Genomic DNA, 21,466 nt, shown 5'->3' on the forward strand with positions numbered 1-21,466 from the left:
TCGTTGAATATTATAACAAGTCCTACTGTTTGTTTCGTCTCTATTCATTTCTATTTCTACATAACTATTTTCGTATCTACTCATTTCTATTTCTACATAACTAATTTCGTCTCTATTCATTTCTAGTTCTACATTTGTCTCAATTTATTTCTATTTCTACATAACTATTTTCTTCTCTATTCATTTCTATTTCTACACAACTATTTTCGTCTCTATTCATTTCTATTTCTATGCTAAATTAAATGCTAAAATCGTTGAATATTATAACAAGTCCTACTGTTTGTTTTGTCTCTATTCATTTCTATTTCTACATAACTATTTTCGTCTCTACTCATTTCTATTTCTACATAGCTATTTTCGTCTCTATTCATTTCTAGTTCTACATTTGTCTCTATTTATTTCTATTTCTACATAAATATTTTCTTCTCTATTCATTTCTATTTCTACACAACTATTTTCGTCTCTATTCATTTCTATTTCTATGCTAAATTCCATGCTAAAATCGTTGAATATTATAACAAGTCCTACTGTTTGTTTCGTCTCTATTCATTTCTATTTCTACATAACTATTTTCGTCTCTACTCATTTCTATTTCTACATAGCTATTTTCGTCTCTATTCATTTCTAGTTCTACATTTGTCTCTATTTATTTCTATTTCTACATAACTATTTTCTTCTCTATTCATTTCTATTTCTACACAAATATTTTCGTCTCTATTCATTTCTATTTCTATGCTAAATTCCATGCTAAAATCGTTGAATATTATAACAAGTCCTACTGTTTTTTTTGTCTCTATTCATTTCTATTTCTACATAACTATTTTCGTATCTACTCATTTCTATTTCTACATAACTAATTTCGTCTCTATTCATTTCTAGTTCTACATTTGTCTCAATTTATTTCTATTTCTACATAACTATTTTCGTCTCTATTCATTTCTATTTCTACACAACTATTTTCGTCTCTATTCATTTCTATTTCTATGCTAAATTAAATGCTAAAATCGTTGAATATTATAACAAGTCCTACTGTTTGTTTTGTCTCTATTCATTTCTATTTCTACATAACTATTTTCGTCTCTACTCATTTCTATTTCTACATAACTATTTTCGTCTCTATTCATTTCTAGTTCTACATTTGTCTCTATTTATTTCTATTTCTACATAACTATTTTCGTCTTTATTCATTTCTATTTCTACACAACTATTTTCGTCTCTATTCATTTCTATTTCTATGCTAAATTCCATGCTAAAATTGTTGAATATTATAACAAGTCCTACTGTTTGTTTTGTCTCTATTCATTTCTATTTCTACATAACTATTTTCGTCTCTACTCATTTCTATTTCTACATAACTATTTTCGTCTCTATTCATTTCTAGTTCTACATTTGTCTCTATTTATTTCTATTTCTACATAACTATTTTCTTCTCTATTCATTTCTATTTCTACACAAATATTTTCGTCTCTATTCATTTCTATTTCTATGCTAAATTCCATGCTAAAATCGTTGAATATTATAACAAGTCCTACTGTTTGTTTCGTCTCTATTCATTTCTATTTCTACATAACTATTTTCGTCTCTACTCATTTCTATTTCTACATAGCTATTTTCGTCTCTATTCATTTCTAGTTCTACATTTGTCTCTATTTATTTCTATTTCTACATAACTATTTTCTTCTCTATTCATTTCTATTTCTACACAACTATTTTCGTCTCTATTCATTTCTATTTCTATGCTAAATTCCATGCTAAAATCGTTGAATATTATAACAAGTCCTGCTGTTTGTTTCGTCTCTATTCATTTCTATTTCTACATAACTATTTTCGTCTCTACTCATTTCTATTTCTACATAGCTATTTTCGTCTCTATTCATTTCTAGTTCTACATTTGTCTCTATTTATTTCTATTTCTACATAACTATTTTCTTCTCTATTCATTTCTATTTCTACACAACTATTTTCGTCTCTATTCATTTTTATTTCTATGCTAAATTCCATGCTAAAATCGTTGAATATTATAACAAGTCCTACGTTTGTTTCGTCTCTATTCATTTCTATTTCTACATAACTATTTTCGTCTCTACTCATTTCTATTTCTACATAGCTATTTTCGTCTCTATTCATTTCTAGTTCTACATTTGTCTCTATTTATTTCTATTTCTACATAACTATTTTCGTCTCTATTCATTTCTATTTCTATGCTAAATTCCATGCTAAAATCGTTGAATATTATAACAAGTCCTACTGTTTGTTTGGTCTCTATTCATTTCTATTTCTACATAACTATTTTCGTATCTACTCATTTCTATTTCTACATAACTAATTTCGTCTCTATTCATTTCTAGTCCTACATTTGTCTCTATTTATTTCTATTTCTACATAACTATTTTCGTCTCTATTCATTTCTATTTCTACACAACTATTTTCGTCTCTATTCATTTCTATTTTTATGCTAAATTCCATGCAAAAATCGTTGAATATTATAACAAGTCCTACTGTTTGTTTTGTCTCTATTCATTTCTATTTCTACATAACTATTTTCGTCTCTACTCATTTCTATTTCTACATAGCTATTTTCGTCTCTATTCATTTCTAGTTCTACATTTGTCTCTATTTATTTCTATTTCTACATAACTATTTTCTTCTCTATTAATTTTATTTCTCCACAACTATTTTCGTCTCTATTCATTTCTATTTCTATGCTAAATTCCATGCTAAAATCGTTGAATATTATAACAAGTCCTACTGTTTGTTTCGTCTCTATTCATTTCTATTGCTACATAACTATTTTCGTCTCTACTCATTTCTATTTCTACATAGCTATTTTCGTCTCTATTCATTTCTAGTTCTACATTTGTCTCTATTTATTTCTATTTCTACATAACTATTTTCTTCTCTATTCATTTCTATTTCTACACAACTATTTTCGTCTCTATTCATTTTTATTTCTATGCTAAATTCCATGCTAAAATCGTTGAATATTATAACAAGTCCTACTGTTTGTTTCGTCTCTATTCATTTCTATTTCTACATAACTATTTTCGTCTCTACTCATTTCTATTTCTACATAGCTATTTTCGTCTCTATTCATTTCTAGTTCTACATTTGTCTCTATTTATTTCTATTTCTACATAACTATTTTCGTCTCTATTCATTTCTATTTCTATGCTAAATTCCATGCTAAAATCGTTGAATATTATAACAAGTCCTACTGTTTGTTTTGTCTCTATTCATTTCTATTTCTACATAACTATTTTCGTATCTACTCATTTCTATTTCTACATAACTAATTTCGTCTCTATTCATTTCTAGTTCTACATTTGTCTCTATTTATTTCTATTTCTACATAACTATTTTCGTCTCTATTCATTTCTATTTCTACACAACTATTTTCGTCTCTATTCATTTCTATTTTTATGCTAAATTCCATGCAAAAATCGTTGAATATTATAACAAGTCCTACTGTTTGTTTTGTCTCTATTCATTTCTATTTCTACATAACTATTTTCGTCTCTACTCATTTCTATTTCTACATAGCTATTTTCGTCTCTATTCATTTCTAGTTCTACATTTGTCTCTATTTATTTCTATTTCTACATAACTATTTTCTTCTCTATTAATTTTATTTCTCCACAACTATTTTCGTCTCTATTCATTTCTATTTCTATGCTAAATTCCATGCTAAAATCGTTGAATATTATAACAAGTCCTACTGTTTGTTTCGTCTCTATTCATTTCTATTTCTACATAACTATTTTCGTCTCTACTCATTTCTATTTCTACATAGCTATTTTCGTCTCTATTCATTTCTAGTTCTACATTTGTCTCTATTTATTTCTATTTCTACATAACTATTTTCTTCTCTATTCTTTTCTATTTCTACACAAGTATTTTCGTCTCTATTCATTTCTATTTCTATGCTAAATTCCATGCTAAAATCGTTGAATATTATATTAAGTCCTACTGTTTGTTTTGTCTCTATTCATTTCTATTTCTACATAACTATTTTCGTATCTACTCATTTCTATTTCTACATAATTAATTTCGTCTCTATTCATTTCTAGTTCTACATTTGTCTCTATTTATTTCTATTTCTACATAACTATTTTCGTCTCTATTCATTTCTATTTCTACACAACTATTTTCGTCTCTATTCATTTCTATTTTTATGCTAAATTCCATGCTAAAATCGTTGAATATTATAACAAGTCCTACTGTTTGTTTTGTCTCTATTCATTTCTATTTCTACATAACTATTTTCGTCTCTACTCATTTCTATTTCTACATAACTATTTTCGTCTCTATTCATTTCTATTTCTATGCTAAATTAAATGCTAAAATCGTTGAATATTATAACAAGTCCTACTGTTTGTTTTGTCTCTATTCATTTCTATTTCTACATAACTATTTTCGTCTCTACTCATTTCTATTTCTACATAACTATTTTCGTCTCTATTCATTTCTAGTTCTACATTTGTCTCTATTTATTTCTATTTCTACATAACTATTTTCGTCTTTATTCATTTCTATTTCTACACAACTATTTTCGTCTCTATTCATTTCTATTTCTATGCTAAATTCCATGCTAAAATCGTTGAATATTATAACAAGTCCTACTGTTTGTTTCGTCTCTATTCATTTCTATTTCTACATAACTATTTTCGTCTCTACTCATTTCTATTTCTACATAGCTATTTTCGTCTCTATTCATTTCTAGTTCTACATTTGTCTCTATTTATTTCTATTTCTACATAACTATTTTCTTCTCTATTCATTTCTATTTCTACACAACTATTTTCGTCTCTATTCATTTCTATTTCTATGCTAAATTCCATGCTAAAATCGTTGAATATTATAACAAGTCCTACTGTTTGTTTTGTCTCTATTCATTTCTATTTCTACATAACTATTTTCGTATCTACTCATTTCTATTTCTACATAACTAATTTCGTCTCTATTCATTTCTAGTTCTACATTTGTCTCAATTTATTTCTATTTCTACATAACTATTTTCTTCTCTATTCATTTCTATTTCTACATAACTATTTTCGTCTCTATTCATTTCTATTTCTATGCTAAATTCCATGCTAAAATCGTTGAATATTATAACAAGTCCTACTGTTTGTTTTGTCTCTATTCATTTCTATTTCTACATAACTATTTTCGTATCTACTCATTTCTATTTCTACATAACTAATTTCGTCTCTATTCATTTCTAGTTCTACATTTGTCTCTATTTATTTCTATTTCTACATAACTATTTTCGTCTCTATTCATTTCTATTTCTACACAACTATTTTCGTCTCTATTCATTTCTATTTTTATGCTAAATTCCATGCAAAAATCGTTGAATATTATAACAAGTCCTACTGTTTGTTTTGTCTCTATTCATTTCTATTTCTACATAACTATTTTCGTCTCTACTCATTTCTATTTCTACATAGCTATTTTCGTCTCTATTCATTTCTAGTTCTACATTTGTCTCTATTTATTTCTATTTCTACATAACTATTTTCTTCTCTATTAATTTTATTTCTCCACAACTATTTTCGTCTCTATTCATTTCTATTTCTATGCTAAATTCCATGCTAAAATCGTTGAATATTATAACAAGTCCTACTGTTTGTTTCGTCTCTATTCATTTCTATTTCTACATAACTATTTTCGTCTCTACTCATTTCTATTTCTACATAGCTATTTTCGTCTCTATTCATTTCTAGTTCTACATTTGTCTCTATTTATTTCTATTTCTACATAACTATTTTCTTCTCTATTCTTTTCTATTTCTACACAAGTATTTTCGTCTCTATTCATTTCTATTTCTATGCTAAATTCCATGCTAAAATCGTTGAATATTATATTAAGTCCTACTGTTTGTTTTGTCTCTATTCATTTCTATTTCTACATAACTATTTTCGTATCTACTCATTTCTATTTCTACATAATTAATTTCGTCTCTATTCATTTCTAGTTCTACATTTGTCTCTATTTATTTCTATTTCTACATAACTATTTTCGTCTCTATTCATTTCTATTTCTACACAACTATTTTCGTCTCTATTCATTTCTATTTTTATGCTAAATTCCATGCTAAAATCGTTGAATATTATAACAAGTCCTACTGTTTGTTTTGTCTCTATTCATTTCTATTTCTACATAACTATTTTCGTCTCTACTCATTTCTATTTCTACATAACTATTTTCGTCTCTATTCATTTCTATTTCTATGCTAAATTAAATGCTAAAATCGTTGAATATTATAACAAGTCCTACTGTTTGTTTTGTCTCTATTCATTTCTATTTCTACATAACTATTTTCGTCTCTACTCATTTCTATTTCTACATAACTATTTTCGTCTCTATTCATTTCTAGTTCTACATTTGTCTCTATTTATTTCTATTTCTACATAACTATTTTCGTCTTTATTCATTTCTATTTCTACACAACTATTTTCGTCTCTATTCATTTCTATTTCTATGCTAAATTCCATGCTAAAATCGTTGAATATTATAACAAGTCCTACTGTTTGTTTCGTCTCTATTCATTTCTATTTCTACATAACTATTTTCGTCTCTACTCATTTCTATTTCTACATAGCTATTTTCGTCTCTATTCATTTCTAGTTCTACATTTGTCTCTATTTATTTCTATTTCTACATAACTATTTTCTTCTCTATTCATTTCTATTTCTACACAACTATTTTCGTCTCTATTCATTTCTATTTCTATGCTAAATTCCATGCTAAAATCGTTGAATATTATAACAAGTCCTACTGTTTGTTTTGTCTCTATTCATTTCTATTTCTACATAACTATTTTCGTATCTACTCATTTCTATTTCTACATAACTAATTTCGTCTCTATTCATTTCTAGTTCTACATTTGTCTCAATTTATTTCTATTTCTACATAACTATTTTCTTCTCTATTCATTTCTATTTCTACACAACTATTTTCGTCTCTATTCATTTCTATTTCTATGCTAAATTAAATGCTAAAATCGTTGAATATTATAACAAGTCCTACTGTTTGTTTTGTCTCTATTCATTTCTATTTCTACATAACTATTTTCGTCTCTACTCATTTCTATTTCTACATAGCTATTTTCGTCTCTATTCATTTCTAGTTCTACATTTGTCTCTATTTATTTCTATTTCTACATAAATATTTTCTTCTCTATTCATTTCTATTTCTACACAACTATTTTCGTCTCTATTCATTTCTATTTCTATGCTAAATTCCATGCTAAAATCGTTGAATATTATAACAAGTCCTACTGTTTGTTTCGTCTCTATTCATTTCTATTTCTACATAACTATTTTCGTCTCTACTCATTTCTATTTCTACATAGCTATTTTCGTCTCTATTCATTTCTAGTTCTACATTTGTCTCTATTTATTTCTATTTCTACATAACTATTTTCTTCTCTATTCATTTCTATTTCTACACAACTATTTTCGTCTCTATTCATTTCTATTTCTATGCTAAATTCCATGCTAAAATCGTTGAATATTATAACAAGTCCTACTGTTTTTTTTGTCTCTATTCATTTCTATTTCTACATAACTATTTTCGTATCTACTCATTTCTATTTCTACATAACTAATTTCGTCTCTATTCATTTCTAGTTCTACATTTGTCTCAATTTATTTCTATTTCTACATAACTATTTTCGTCTCTATTCATTTCTATTTCTACACAACTATTTTCGTCTCTATTCATTTCTATTTCTATGCTAAATTAAATGCTAAAATCGTTGAATATTATAACAAGTCCTACTGTTTGTTTTGTCTCTATTCATTTCTATTTCTACATAACTATTTTCGTCTCTACTCATTTCTATTTCTACATAACTATTTTCGTCTCTATTCATTTCTAGTTCTACATTTGTCTCTATTTATTTCTATTTCTACATAACTATTTTCTTCTCTATTCATTTCTATTTCTACACAACTATTTTCGTCTCTATTCATTTCTATTTCTATGCTAAATTCCATGCTAAAATCGTTGAATATTATAACAAGTCCTACTGTTTGTTTCGTCTCTATTCATTTCTATTTCTACATAACTATTTTCGTCTCTACTCATTTCTATTTCTACATAGCTATTTTCGTCTCTATTCATTTCTAGTTCTACATTTGTCTCTATTTATTTCTATTTCTACATAACTATTTTCTTCTCTATTCATTTCTATTTCTACACAACTATTTTCGTCTCTATTCATTTCTATTTCTATGCTAAATTCCATGCTAAAATCGTTGAATATTATAACAAGTCCTGCTGTTTGTTTTGTCTCTATTCATTTCTATTTCTACATAACTATTTTCGTCTCTACTCATTTCTATTTCTACATAGCTATTTTCGTCTCTATTCATTTCTAGTTCTACATTTGTCTCTATTTATTTCTATTTCTACATAACTATTTTCTTCTCTATTCATTTCTATTTCTACACAACTATTTTCGTCTCTATTCATTTTTATTTCTATGCTAAATTCCATGCTAAAATCGTTGAATATTATAACAAGTCCTACTGTTTGTTTCGTCTCTATTCATTTCTATTTCTACATAACTATTTTCGTCTCTACTCATTTCTATTTCTACATAGCTATTTTCGTCTCTATTCATTTCTAGTTCTACATTTGTCTCTATTTATTTCTATTTCTACATAACTATTTTCGTCTCTATTCATTTCTATTTCTATGCTAAATTCCATGCTAAAATCGTTGAATATTATAACAAGTCCTGCTGTTTGTTTTGTCTCTATTCATTTCTATTTCTACATAACTATTTTCGTATCTACTCATTTCTATTTCTACATAACTAATTTCGTCTCTATTCATTTCTAGTTCTACATTTGTCTCTATTTATTTCTATTTCTACATAACTATTTTCGTCTCTATTCATTTCTATTTCTACACAACTATTTTCGTCTCTATTCATTTCTATTTTTATGCTAAATTCCATGCTAAAATCGTTGAATATTATAACAAGTCCTACTGTTTGTTTTGTCTCTATTCATTTCTATTTCTACATAACTATTTTCGTCTCTACTCATTTCTATTTCTACATAGCTATTTTCGTCTCTATTCATTTCTAGTTCTACATTTGTCTCTATTTATTTCTATTTCTTTATAACTATTTTCTTCTCTATTAATTTTATTTCTCCACAACTATTTTCGTCTCTATTCATTTCTATTTCTATGCTAAATTCCATGCTAAAATCGTTGAATATTATAACAAGTCCTACTGTTTGTTTCGTCTCTATTCATTTCTATTTCTACATAACTATTTTCGTCTCTACTCATTTCTATTTCTACATAGCTATTTTCGTCTCTATTCATTTCTAGTTCTACATTTGTCTCTATTTATTTCTATTTCTACATAACTATTTTCTTCTCTATTCTTTTCTATTTCTACACAAGTATTTTCGTCTCTATTCATTTCTATTTCTATGCTAAATTCCATGCTAAAATCGTTGAATATTATATTAAGTCCTACTGTTTGTTTTGTCTCTATTCATTTCTATTTCTACATAACTATTTTCGTATCTACTCATTTCTATTTCTACATAATTAATTTCGTCTCTATTCATTTCTAGTTCTACATTTGTCTCTATTTATTTCTATTTCTACATAACTATTTTCGTCTCTATTCATTTCTATTTCTACACAACTATTTTCGTCTCTATTCATTTCTATTTTTATGCTAAATTCCATGCTAAAATCGTTGAATATTATAACAAGTCCTACTGTTTGTTTTGTCTCTATTCATTTCTATTTCTACATAACTATTTTCGTCTCTACTCATTTCTATTTCTACATAACTATTTTCGTCTCTATTCATTTCTAGTTCTACATTTGTCTCTATTTATTTCTATTTCTACATAACTATTTTCTTCTCTGTTCATTTCTATTTCTACACAACTAATTTCTTCTCTATTCATTTCTATTTCTATGCTAAATTCCATGCTAAAATCGTTGAATATTATAACAAGTCCTACTGTTTGTTTCGTCTCTATTCATTTCTATTTCTACATAACTATTTTCGTCTCTACTCATTTCTATTTCTACATAGCTATTTTCGTCTCTATTCATTTCTAGTTCTACATTTGTCTCTATTTATTTCTATTTCTACATAACTATTTTCTTCTCTATTCATTTCTATTTCTACACAACAATTTTCGTCTCTATTCATTTCTATTTCTATGCTAAATTCCATGCTAAAATCGTTGAATATTATAACAAGTCCTACTGTTTGTTTTGTCTCTATTCATTTCTATTTCTACATAACTATTTTCGTCTCTACTCATTTCTATTTCTACATAACTATTTTCGTCTCTATTCATTTCTAGTTCTACATTTGTCTCAATTTATTTCTATTTCTACATAACTATTTTCGTCTCTATTCATTTCTATTTCTACACAACTATTTTCGTCTCTATTCATTTCTTTTTCTATGCTAAATTCTATGCTAAAATCGTTGAATATTATAACAAGTCCTACTGTTTGTTTTGTCTCTATTCATTTCTATTTCTACATAACTATTTTCGTCTCTACTCAGTTCTATTTCTACATAACTATTTTCGTCTCTATTCACTTCTAGTTCTACATTTGTCTCTATTTATTTCTATTTCTACATAACTATTTTCGTCTCTATTCATTTCTATTTCTACACAACTATTTTCGTCTCTATTCATTTCTATTTTTATGCTAAATTCCATGCTAAAATCGTTGAATATTATAACAAGTCCTACTGTTTGTTTTGTCTCTATTCATTTCTATTTCTACATAACTATTTTCGTCTCTACTCATTTCTATTTCTACATAACTATTTTCGTCTCTATTCATTTCTAGTTCTACATTTGTCTCTATTTATTTCTATTTCTACATAACTATTTTCGTCTCTATTCATTTCTATTTCTCCACAACTATTTTCGTCTCTATTCATTTCTATTTCTATGCTAAATTCCATGCTAAAATCGTTGAATATTATAACAAGTCCTACTGTTTGTTTCGTCTCTATTCATTTCTATTTCTACATAACTATTTTCGTCTCTACTCATTTCTATTTCTACATAGCTATTTTCGTCTCTATTCATTTCTAGTTCTACATTTGTCTCTATTTATTTCTATTTCTACATAACTATTTTCTTCTCTATTCATTTCTATTTCTACACAAGTATTTTCGTCTCTATTCATTTCTATTTCTATGCTAAATTCCATGCTAAAATCGTTGAATATTATATTAAGTCCTACTGTTTGTTTTGTCTCTATTCATTTCTATTTCTACATAACTATTTTCGTATCTACTCATTTCTATTTCTACATAACTAATTTCGTCTCTATTCATTTCTAGTTCTACATTTGTCTCTATTTATTTCTATTTCTACATAACTATTTTCGTCTCTATTCATTTCTATTTCTACACAACTATTTTCGTCTCTATTCATTTCTATTTTTATGCTAAATTCCATGCTAAAATCGTTGAATATTATAACAAGTCCTACTGTTTGTTTTGTCTCTATTCATTTCTATTTCTACATAACTATTTTCGTCTCTACTCATTTCTATTTCTACATAACTATTTTCGTCTCTATTCATTTCTAGTTCTACATTTGTCTCTATTTATTTCTATTTCTACATAACTATTTTCTTCTCTGTTCATTTCTATTTCTACACAACTAATTTCTTCTCTATTCATTTCTATTTCTATGCTAAATTCCATGCTAAAATCGTTGAATATTATAACAAGTCCTACTGTTTGTTTCGTCTCTATTCATTTCTATTTCTACATAACTATTTTCGTCTCTACTCATTTCTATTTCTACATAGCTATTTTCGTCTCTATTCATTTCTAGTTCTACATTTGTCTCTATTTATTTCTATTTCTACATAACTATTTTCTTCTCTATTCATTTCTATTTCTACACAACTATTTTCGTCTCTATTCATTTCTATTTCTATGCTAAATTCCATGCTAAAATCGTTGAATATTATAACAAGTCCTACTGTTTGTTTTGTCTCTATTCATTTCTATTTCTACATAACTATTTTCGTCTCTACTCATTTCTATTTCTACATAACTATTTTCGTCTCTATTCATTTCTAGTTCTACATTTGTCTCAATTTATTTCTATTTCTACATAACTATTTTCGTCTCTATTCATTTCTATTTCTACACAACTATTTTCGTCTCTAATCATTTCTATTTCTATGCTAAATTCTATGCTAAAATCGTTGAATATTATAACAAGTCCTACTGTTTGTTTTGTCTCTATTCATTTCTATTTCTACATAACTATTTTCGTCTCTACTCAGTTCTATTTCTACATAACTATTTTCGTCTCTATTCACTTCTAGTTCTACATTTGTCTCTATTTATTTCTATTTCTACATAACTATTTTCGTCTCTATTCATTTCTATTTCTACACAACTATTTTCGTCTCTATTCATTTCTATTTTTATGCTAAATTCCATGCTAAAATCGTTGAATATTATAACAAGTCCTACTGTTTGTTTTGTCTCTATTCATTTCTATTTCTACATAACTATTTTCGTCTCTACTCATTTCTATTTCTACATAACTATTTTCGTCTCTATTCATTTCTAGTTCTACATTTGTCTCTATTTATTTCTATTTCTACATAACTATTTTCGTCTCTATTCATTTCTATTTCTACACAACTATTTTCGTCTCTATTCATTTCTATTTCTATGCTAAATTCCATGCTAAAATCGTTGAATATTATAACAAGTCCTACTGTTTGTTCTGTCTCTATTCATTTCTATTTCTACATAACTATTTTCGTCTCTACTCATTTCTATTTCTACATAACTATTTTCGTCTCTATTCATTTCTAGTTCTACATTTGTCTCAATTTATTTCTATTTCTACATAACTATTTTCGTCTCTATTCATTTCTATTTCTACACAACTATTTTCGTCTCTATTCATTTCTATTTCTATGCTAAATTCTATGCTAAAATCGTTGAATATTATAACAAGTCCTACTCATTGTTTGTCTCTATTCATTTCTATTTCTACATAACTATTTTCGTCTCTACTCATTTCTATTTCTACATAACTATTTTCGTCTCTATTCACTTCTAGTTCTACATTTGTCTCTATTTATTTCTATTTCTACATAACTATTTTCGTCTCTATTCATTTCTATTTCTACACAACTATTTTCGTCTCTATTCATTTCTATTTCTATGCTAAATTCCATGCTAAAATTGTTGAATATTATAACAAGTCCTACTGTTTGTTTTGTCTCTATTCATTTCTATTTCTACATAACTATTTTCGTCTCTACTCATTTCTATTTCTACATAACTATTTTCGTCTCTATTCATTTCTAGTTCTACATTTGTCTCTATTTATTTCTATTTCTACATAACTATTTTCTTCTCTATTCATTTCTATTTCTGCACAACTATTTTCGTCTCTATTCATTTCTATTTCTATGCTAAATTCCATGCTAAAATCGTTGAATATTATAACAAGTCCTACTGTTTGTTTCGTCTCTATTCATTTCTATTTCTACATAACTATTTTCGTCTCTACTCATTTCTATTTCTACATAGCTATTTTCGTCTCTATTCATTTCTAGTTCTACATTTGTCTCTATTTATTTCTATTTCTACATAACTATTTTCTTCTCTATTCATTTCTATTTCTACACAACTATTTTCGTCTCTATTCATTTCTATTTCTATGCTAAATTCCATGCTAAAATCGTTGAATATTATAACAAGTCCTACTGTTTGTTTTGTCTCTATTCATTTCTATTTCTACATAACTATTTTCGTCTCTACTCATTTCTATTTCTACATAGCTATTTTCGTCTCTATTCATTTCTAGTTCTACATTTGTCTCTATTTATTTCTATTTCTACATAACTATTTTCTTCTCTATTCATTTCTATTTCTACACAACTATTTTCGTCTCTATTCATTTCTATTTCTATGCTAAATTCCATGCTAAAATCGTTGAATATTATAACAAGTCCTACTGTTTGTTTCGTCTCTATTCATTTCTATTTCTACATAACTATTTTCGTCTCTACTCATTTCTATTTCTACATAGCTATTTTCGTCTCTATTCATTTCTAGTTCTACATTTGTCTCTATTTATTTCTATTTCTACATAACTATTTTCTTCTCTATTCATTTCTATTTCTACACAACTATTTTCGTCTCTATTCATTTCTATTTCTATGCTAAATTCCATGCTAAAATCCTTGAATATTATAACAAGTCCTACTGTTTGTTTTGTCTCTATTCATTTCTATTTCTACATAACTATTTTCGTATCTACTCATTTCTATTTCTACATAACTAATTTCGTCTCTATTCATTTCTAGTTCTACATTTGTCTCAATTTATTTCTATTTCTACATAACTATTTTCTTCTCTATTCATTTCTATTTCTACACAACTATTTTCGTCTCTATTCATTTGTATTTCTATGCTAAATTCCATGCTAAAATCGTTGAATATTATAACAAGTCCTACTGTTTGTTTCGTCTCTATTCATTTCTATTTCTACATAACTATTTTCGTCTCTACTCATTTCTATTTCTACATAGCTATTTTCGTCTCTATTCATTTCTAGTTCTACATTTGTCTCTATTTATTTCTATTTCTACATAACTATTTTCTTCTCTATTCATTTCTATTTCTACACAACTATTTTCGTCTCTATTCATTTCTATTTCTATGCTAAATTCCATGCTAAAATCGTTGAATATTATAACAAGTCCTACTGTTTGTTTTGTCTCTATTCATTTCTATTTCTACATAACTATTTTCGTATCTACTCATTTCTATTTCTACATAACTAATTTCGTCTCTATTCATTTCTAGTTCTACATTTGTCTCAATTTATTTCTATTTCTACATAACTATTTTCGTCTCTATTCATTTCTATTTCTACACAACTATTTTCGTCTCTATTCATTTCTATTTCTATGCTAAATTAAATGCTAAAATCGTTGAATATTATAACAAGTCCTACTGTTTGTTTTGTCTCTATTCATTTCTATTTCTACATAACTATTTTCGTCTCTACTCATTTCTATTTCTACATAGCTATTTTCGTCTCTATTCATTTCTAGTTCTACATTTGTCTCTATTTATTTCTATTTCTACATAAATATTTTCTTCTCTATTCATTTCTATTTCTACACAACTATTTTCGTCTCTATTCATTTCTATTTCTATGCTAAATTCCATGCTAAAATCGTTGAATATTATAACAAGTCCTACTGTTTGTTTCGTCTCTATTCATTTCTATTTCTACATAACTATTTTCGTCTCTACTCATTTCTATTTCTACATAGCTATTTTCGTCTCTATTCATTTCTAGTTCTACATTTGTCTCTATTTATTTCTATTTCTACATAACTATTTTCTTCTCTATTCATTTCTATTTCTACACAACTATTTTCGTCTCTATTCATTTCTATTTCTATGCTAAATTCCATGCTAAAATCGTTGAATATTATAACAAGTCCTACTGTTTTTTTTGTCTCTATTCATTTCTATTTCTACATAACTATTTTCGTATCTACTCATTTCTATTTCTACATAACTAATTTCGTCTCTATTCATTTCTAGTTCTACATTTGTCTCAATTTATTTCTATTTCTACATAACTATTTTCGTCTCTATTCATTTCTATTTCTACACAACTATTTTCGTCTCTATTCATTTCTCTTTCTATGCTAAATTAAATGCTAAAATCGTTGAATATTATAACAAGTCCTACTGTTTGTTTTGTCTCTATTCATTTCGATTTCTACATAACTATTTTCGTCTCTACTCATTTCTATTTCTACATAAATATTTTCGTCTCTATTCATTTCTAGTTCTACATTTGTCTCTATTTATTTCTATTTCTACATAACTATTTTCGTCTTTATTCATTTCTATTTCTACACAACTATTTTCGTCTCTATTCATTTCTATTTCTATGCTAAATTCCATGCTAAAATTGTTGAATATTATAACAAGTCCTACTGTTTGTTTTGTCTCTATTCATTTCTATTTCTACATAACTATTTTCGTCTCTACTCATTTCTATTTCTACATAACTATTTTCGTCTCTATTCATTTCTAGTTCTACATTTGTCTCTATTTATTTCTAATTATACATAACTATTTTCTTCTCTATTCATTTCTATTTCTACACAACTATTTTCGTCTCTATTCATTTCTATTTCTATGCTAAATTCCATGCTAAAATCGTTGAATATTATAACAAGTCCTACTGTTTGTTTCGTCTCTATTCATTTCTATTTCTACATAACTATTTTCGTCTCTACTCATTTCTATTTCTACATAGCTATTTTCGTCTCTATTCATTTCTAGTTCTACATTTGTCTCTATTTATTTCTATTTCTACATAACTATTTTCTTCTCTATTCATTTCTATTTCTACACAACTATTTTCGTCTCTATTCATTTCTATTTCTATGCTAAATTCCATGCTAAAATCGTTGAATATTATAACAAGTCCTACTGTTTGTTTTGTCTCTATTCATTTCTATTTCTACATAACTATTTTCGTCTCTACTCATTTCTATTTCTACATAGCTATTTTCGTCTCTATTCATTTCTAGTTCTACATTTGTCTCTATTTATTTCTATTTCTACATAACTATTTTCTTCTCTATTCATTTCTATTTCTACACAACTATTTTCGTCTCTATTCATTTCTATTTCTATGCTAAATTCCATGCTAAAATCGTTGAATATTATAACAAGTCCTACTGTTTGTTTCGTCTCTATTCATTTCTATTTCTACATAACTATTTTCGTCTCTACTCATTTCTATTTCAACATAGCTATTTTCGTCTCTATTCATTTCTAGTTCTACATTTGTCTCTATTTATTTCTATTTCTACATAACTATTTTCTTCTCTATTCATTTCTATTTCTACACAACTATTTTCGTCTCTATTCATTTCTATTTCTATGCTAAATTCCATGCTAAAATCGTTGAATATTATAACAAGTCCTACTGTTTGTTTTGTCTCTATTCATTTCTATTTCTACATAACTATTTTCGTCTCTACTCATTTCTATTTCTACATAACTATTTTCGTCTCTATTCATTTCTAGTTCTACATTTGTCTCTATTTATTTCTATTTCTACATAAATATTTTCGTCTTTATTCATTTCTATTTCTACACAACTATTTTCGTCTCTATTCATTTCTATTTCTATGCTAAATTCCATGCTAAAATCGTTGAATATTATAACAAGTCCTACTGTTTGTTTCGTCTCTATTCATTTCTATTTCTACATAACTATTTTCGTCTCTACTCATTTCTATTTCTACATAGCTATTTTCGTCTCTATTCATTTCTAGTTCTACATTTGTCTCTATTTATGTCTATTTCTACATAACTATTTTCTTCTCTATTCATTTCTATTTCTACACAACTATTTTCGTCTCTATTCATTTCTATTTCTATGCTAAATTAAATGCTCAAATCGTTGAATATTATAACAAGTCCTACTGTTTTTTTTGTCTCTATTCATTTCTATTTCTACATAACTATTTTCGTATCTACTCATTTCTATTTCTACATAACTAATTTCGTCTCTATTCATTTCTAGTTCTACATTTGTCTCAATTTATTTCTATTTCTACATAACTATTTTCGTCTCTATTCATTTCTATTTCTACACAACTATTTTCGTCTCTATTCATTTCTATTTCTATGCTAAATTAAATGCTAAAATCGTTGAATATTATAACAAGTCCTACTGTTTGTTTTGTCTCTATTCATTTCTATTTCTACATAACTATTTTCGTCTCTACTCATTTCTATTTCTACATAACTATTTTCGTCTCTATTCATTTCTAGTTCTACATTTGTCTCTATTTATTTCTATTTCTACATAACTATTTTCGTCTTTATTCATTTCTATTTCTACACAACTATTTTCGTCTCTATTCATTTCTATTTCTATGCTAAATTCCATGCTAAAATCGTTGAATATTATAACAAGTCCTACTGTTTGTTTCGTCTCTATTCATTTCTATTTCTACATAACTATTTTCGTCTCTACTCATTTCTATTTCTACATAGCTATTTTCGTCTCTATTCATTTCTAGTTCTACATTTGTCTCTATTTATTTCTATTTCTACATAACTATTTTCTTCTCTATTCATTTCTATTTCTACACAACTATTTTCGTCTCTATTCATTTCTATTTCTATGCTAAATTCCATGCTAAAATCGTTGAATATTATAACAAGTCCTACTGTTTGTTTTGTCTCTATTCATTTCTATTTCTACATAACTATTTTCGTATCTACTCATTTCTATTTCTACATAACTAATTTCGTCTCTATTCATTTCTAGTTCTACATTTGTCTCAATTTATTTCTATTTCTACATAACTATTTTCGTCTCTATTCATTTCTATTTCTACACAACTATTTTCGTCTCTATTCATTTCTATTTCTATGCTAAATTAAATGCTAAAATCGTTGAATATTATAACAAGTCCTACTGTTTGTTTTGTCTCTATTCATTTCTATTTCTACATAACTATTTTCGTCTCTACTCATTTCTATTTCTACATAACTATTTTCGTCTCTATTCATTTCTAGTTCTACATTTGTCTCTATTTATTTCTATTTCTACATAACTATTTTCGTCTTTATTCATTTCTATTTCTACACAACTATTTTCGTCTCTATTCATTTCTATTTCTATGCTAAATTCCATGCTAAAATCGTTGAATATTATAACAAGTCCTACTGTTTGTTTTGTCTCTATTCATTTCTATTTCTACATAACTATTTTCGTCTCTACTCATTTCTATTTCTACATAACTATTTTCGTCTCTATTCATTTCTAGTTCTACATTTGTCTCTATTTATTTCTATTTCTACATAACTATTTTCTTCTCTGTTCATTTCTATTTCTACACAACTAATTTCTTCTCTATTCATTTCTATTTCTATGCTAAATTCCATGCTAAAATCGTTGAATATTATAACAAGTCCTACTGTTTGTTTCGTCTCTATTCATTTCTATTTCTACATAACTATTTTCGTCTCTACTCATTTCTATTTCTACATAGCTATTTTCGTCTCTATTCATTTCTAGTTCTACATTTGTCTCTATTTATTTCTATTTCTACATAACTATTTTCTTCTCTATTCATTTCTATTTCTACACAACTATTTTCGTCTCTATTCATTTCTATTTCTATGCTAAATTCCATGCTAAAATCGTTGAATATTATAACAAGTCCTACTGTTTGTTTTGTCTCTATTCATTTCTATTTCTACATAACTATTTTCGTCTCTACTCATTTCTATTTCTACATAACTATTTTCGTCTCTATTCATTTCTAGTTCTACATTTGTCTCAATTTATTTCTATTTCTACATAACTATTTTCGTCTCTATTCATTTCTATTTCTACACAACTATTTTCGTCTCTAATCATTTCTATTTCTATGCTAAATTCTATGCTAAAATCGTTGAATATTATAACAAGTCCTACTGTTTGTTTTGTCTCTATTCATTTCTATTTCTACATAACTATTTTCGTCTCTACTCAGTTCTATTTCTACATAACTATTTTCGTCTCTATTCACTTCTAGTTCTACATTTGTCTCTATTTATTTCTATTTCTACATAACTATTTTCGTCTCTATTCATTTCTATTTCTACACAACTATTTTCGTCTCTATTCATTTCTATTTTTATGCTAAATTCCATGCTAAAATCGTTGAATATTATAACAAGTCCTACTGTTTGTTTTGTCTCTATTCATTTCTATTTCTACATAACTATTTTCGTCTCTACTCATTTCTATTTCTACATAACTATTTTCGTCTCTATTCATTTCTAGTTCTACATTTGTCTCTATTTATTTCTATTTCTACATAACTATTTTCGTCTCTATTCATTTCTATTTCTACACAACTATTTTCGTCTCTATTCATTTCTATTTCTATGCTAAATTCCATGCTAAAATCGTTGAATATTATAACAAGTCCTACTGTTTGTTCTGTCTCTATTCATTTCTATTTCTACATAACTATTTTCGTCTCTACTCATTTCTATTTCTACATAACTATTTTCGTCTCTATTCATTTCTAGTTCTACATTTGTCTCAATTTATTTCTATTTCTACATAACTATTTTCGTCTCTATTCATTTCTATTTCTACACAACTATTTTCGTCTCTATTCATTTCTATTTCTATGCTAAATTCTATGCTAAAATCGTTGAATATTATAACAAGTCCTACTCATTGTTTGTCTCTATTCATTTCTATTTCTACATAACTATTTTCGTCTCTACTCATTTCTATTTCTACATAACTATTTTCGTCTCTATTCACTTCTAGTTCTACATTTGTCTCTATTTATTTCTATTTCTACATAACTATTTTCGTCTCTATTCATTTCTATTTCTACACAACTATTTTCGTCTCTATTCATTTCTATTTCTATGCTAAATTCCATGCTAAAATTGTTGAATATTATAACAAGTCCTACTGTTTGTTTTGTCTCTATTCATTTCTATTTCTACATAACTATTTTCGTCTCTACTCATTTCTATTTCTACATAACTATTTTCGTCTCTATTCATTTCTAGTTCTACATTTGTCTCTATTTATTTCTATTTCTACATAACTATTTTCTTCTCTATTCATTTCTATTTCTGCACAACTATTTTCGTCTCTATTCATTTCTATTTCTATGCTAAATTCCATGCTAAAATCGTTGAATATTATAACAAGTCCTACTGTTTGTTTCGTCTCTATTCATTTCTATTTCTACATAACTATTTTCGTCTCTACTCATTTCTATTTCTACATAGCTATTTTCGTCTCTATTCATTTCTAGTTCTACATTTGTCTCTATTTATTTCTATTTCTACATAACTATTTTCTTCTCTATTCATTTCTATTTCTACACAACTATTTTCGTCTCTATTCATTTCTATTTCTATGCTAAATTCCATGCTAAAATCGTTGAATATTATAACAAGTCCTACTGTTTGTTTTGTCTCTATTCATTTCTATTTCTACATAACTATTTTCGTCTCTACTCATTTCTATTTCTACATAGCTATTTTCGTCTCTATTCATTTCTAGTTCTACATTTGTCTCTATTTATTTCTATTTCTACATAACTATTTTCTTCTCTATTCATTTCTATTTCTACACAACTATTTTCGTCTCTATTCATTTCTATTTCTATGCTAAATTCCATGCTAAAATCGTTGAATATTATAACAAGTCCTACTGTTTGTTTCGTCTCTATTCATTTCTATTTCTACATAACTATTTTCGTCTCTACTCATTTCTATTTCTACATAGCTATTTTCGTCTCTATTCATTTCTAGTTCTACATTTGTCTCTATTTATTTCTATTTCTACATAACTATTTTCTTCTCTATTCATTTCTATTTCTA

This window comes from Stegodyphus dumicola, chromosome 10 (genome assembly GCF_044657685.1).
Source record: "Stegodyphus dumicola isolate Sdum_Otavi_A_Nest chromosome 10, ASM4465768v1".
NCBI classification, from domain to species: Eukaryota; Metazoa; Arthropoda; class Arachnida; order Araneae; family Eresidae; genus Stegodyphus; species Stegodyphus dumicola.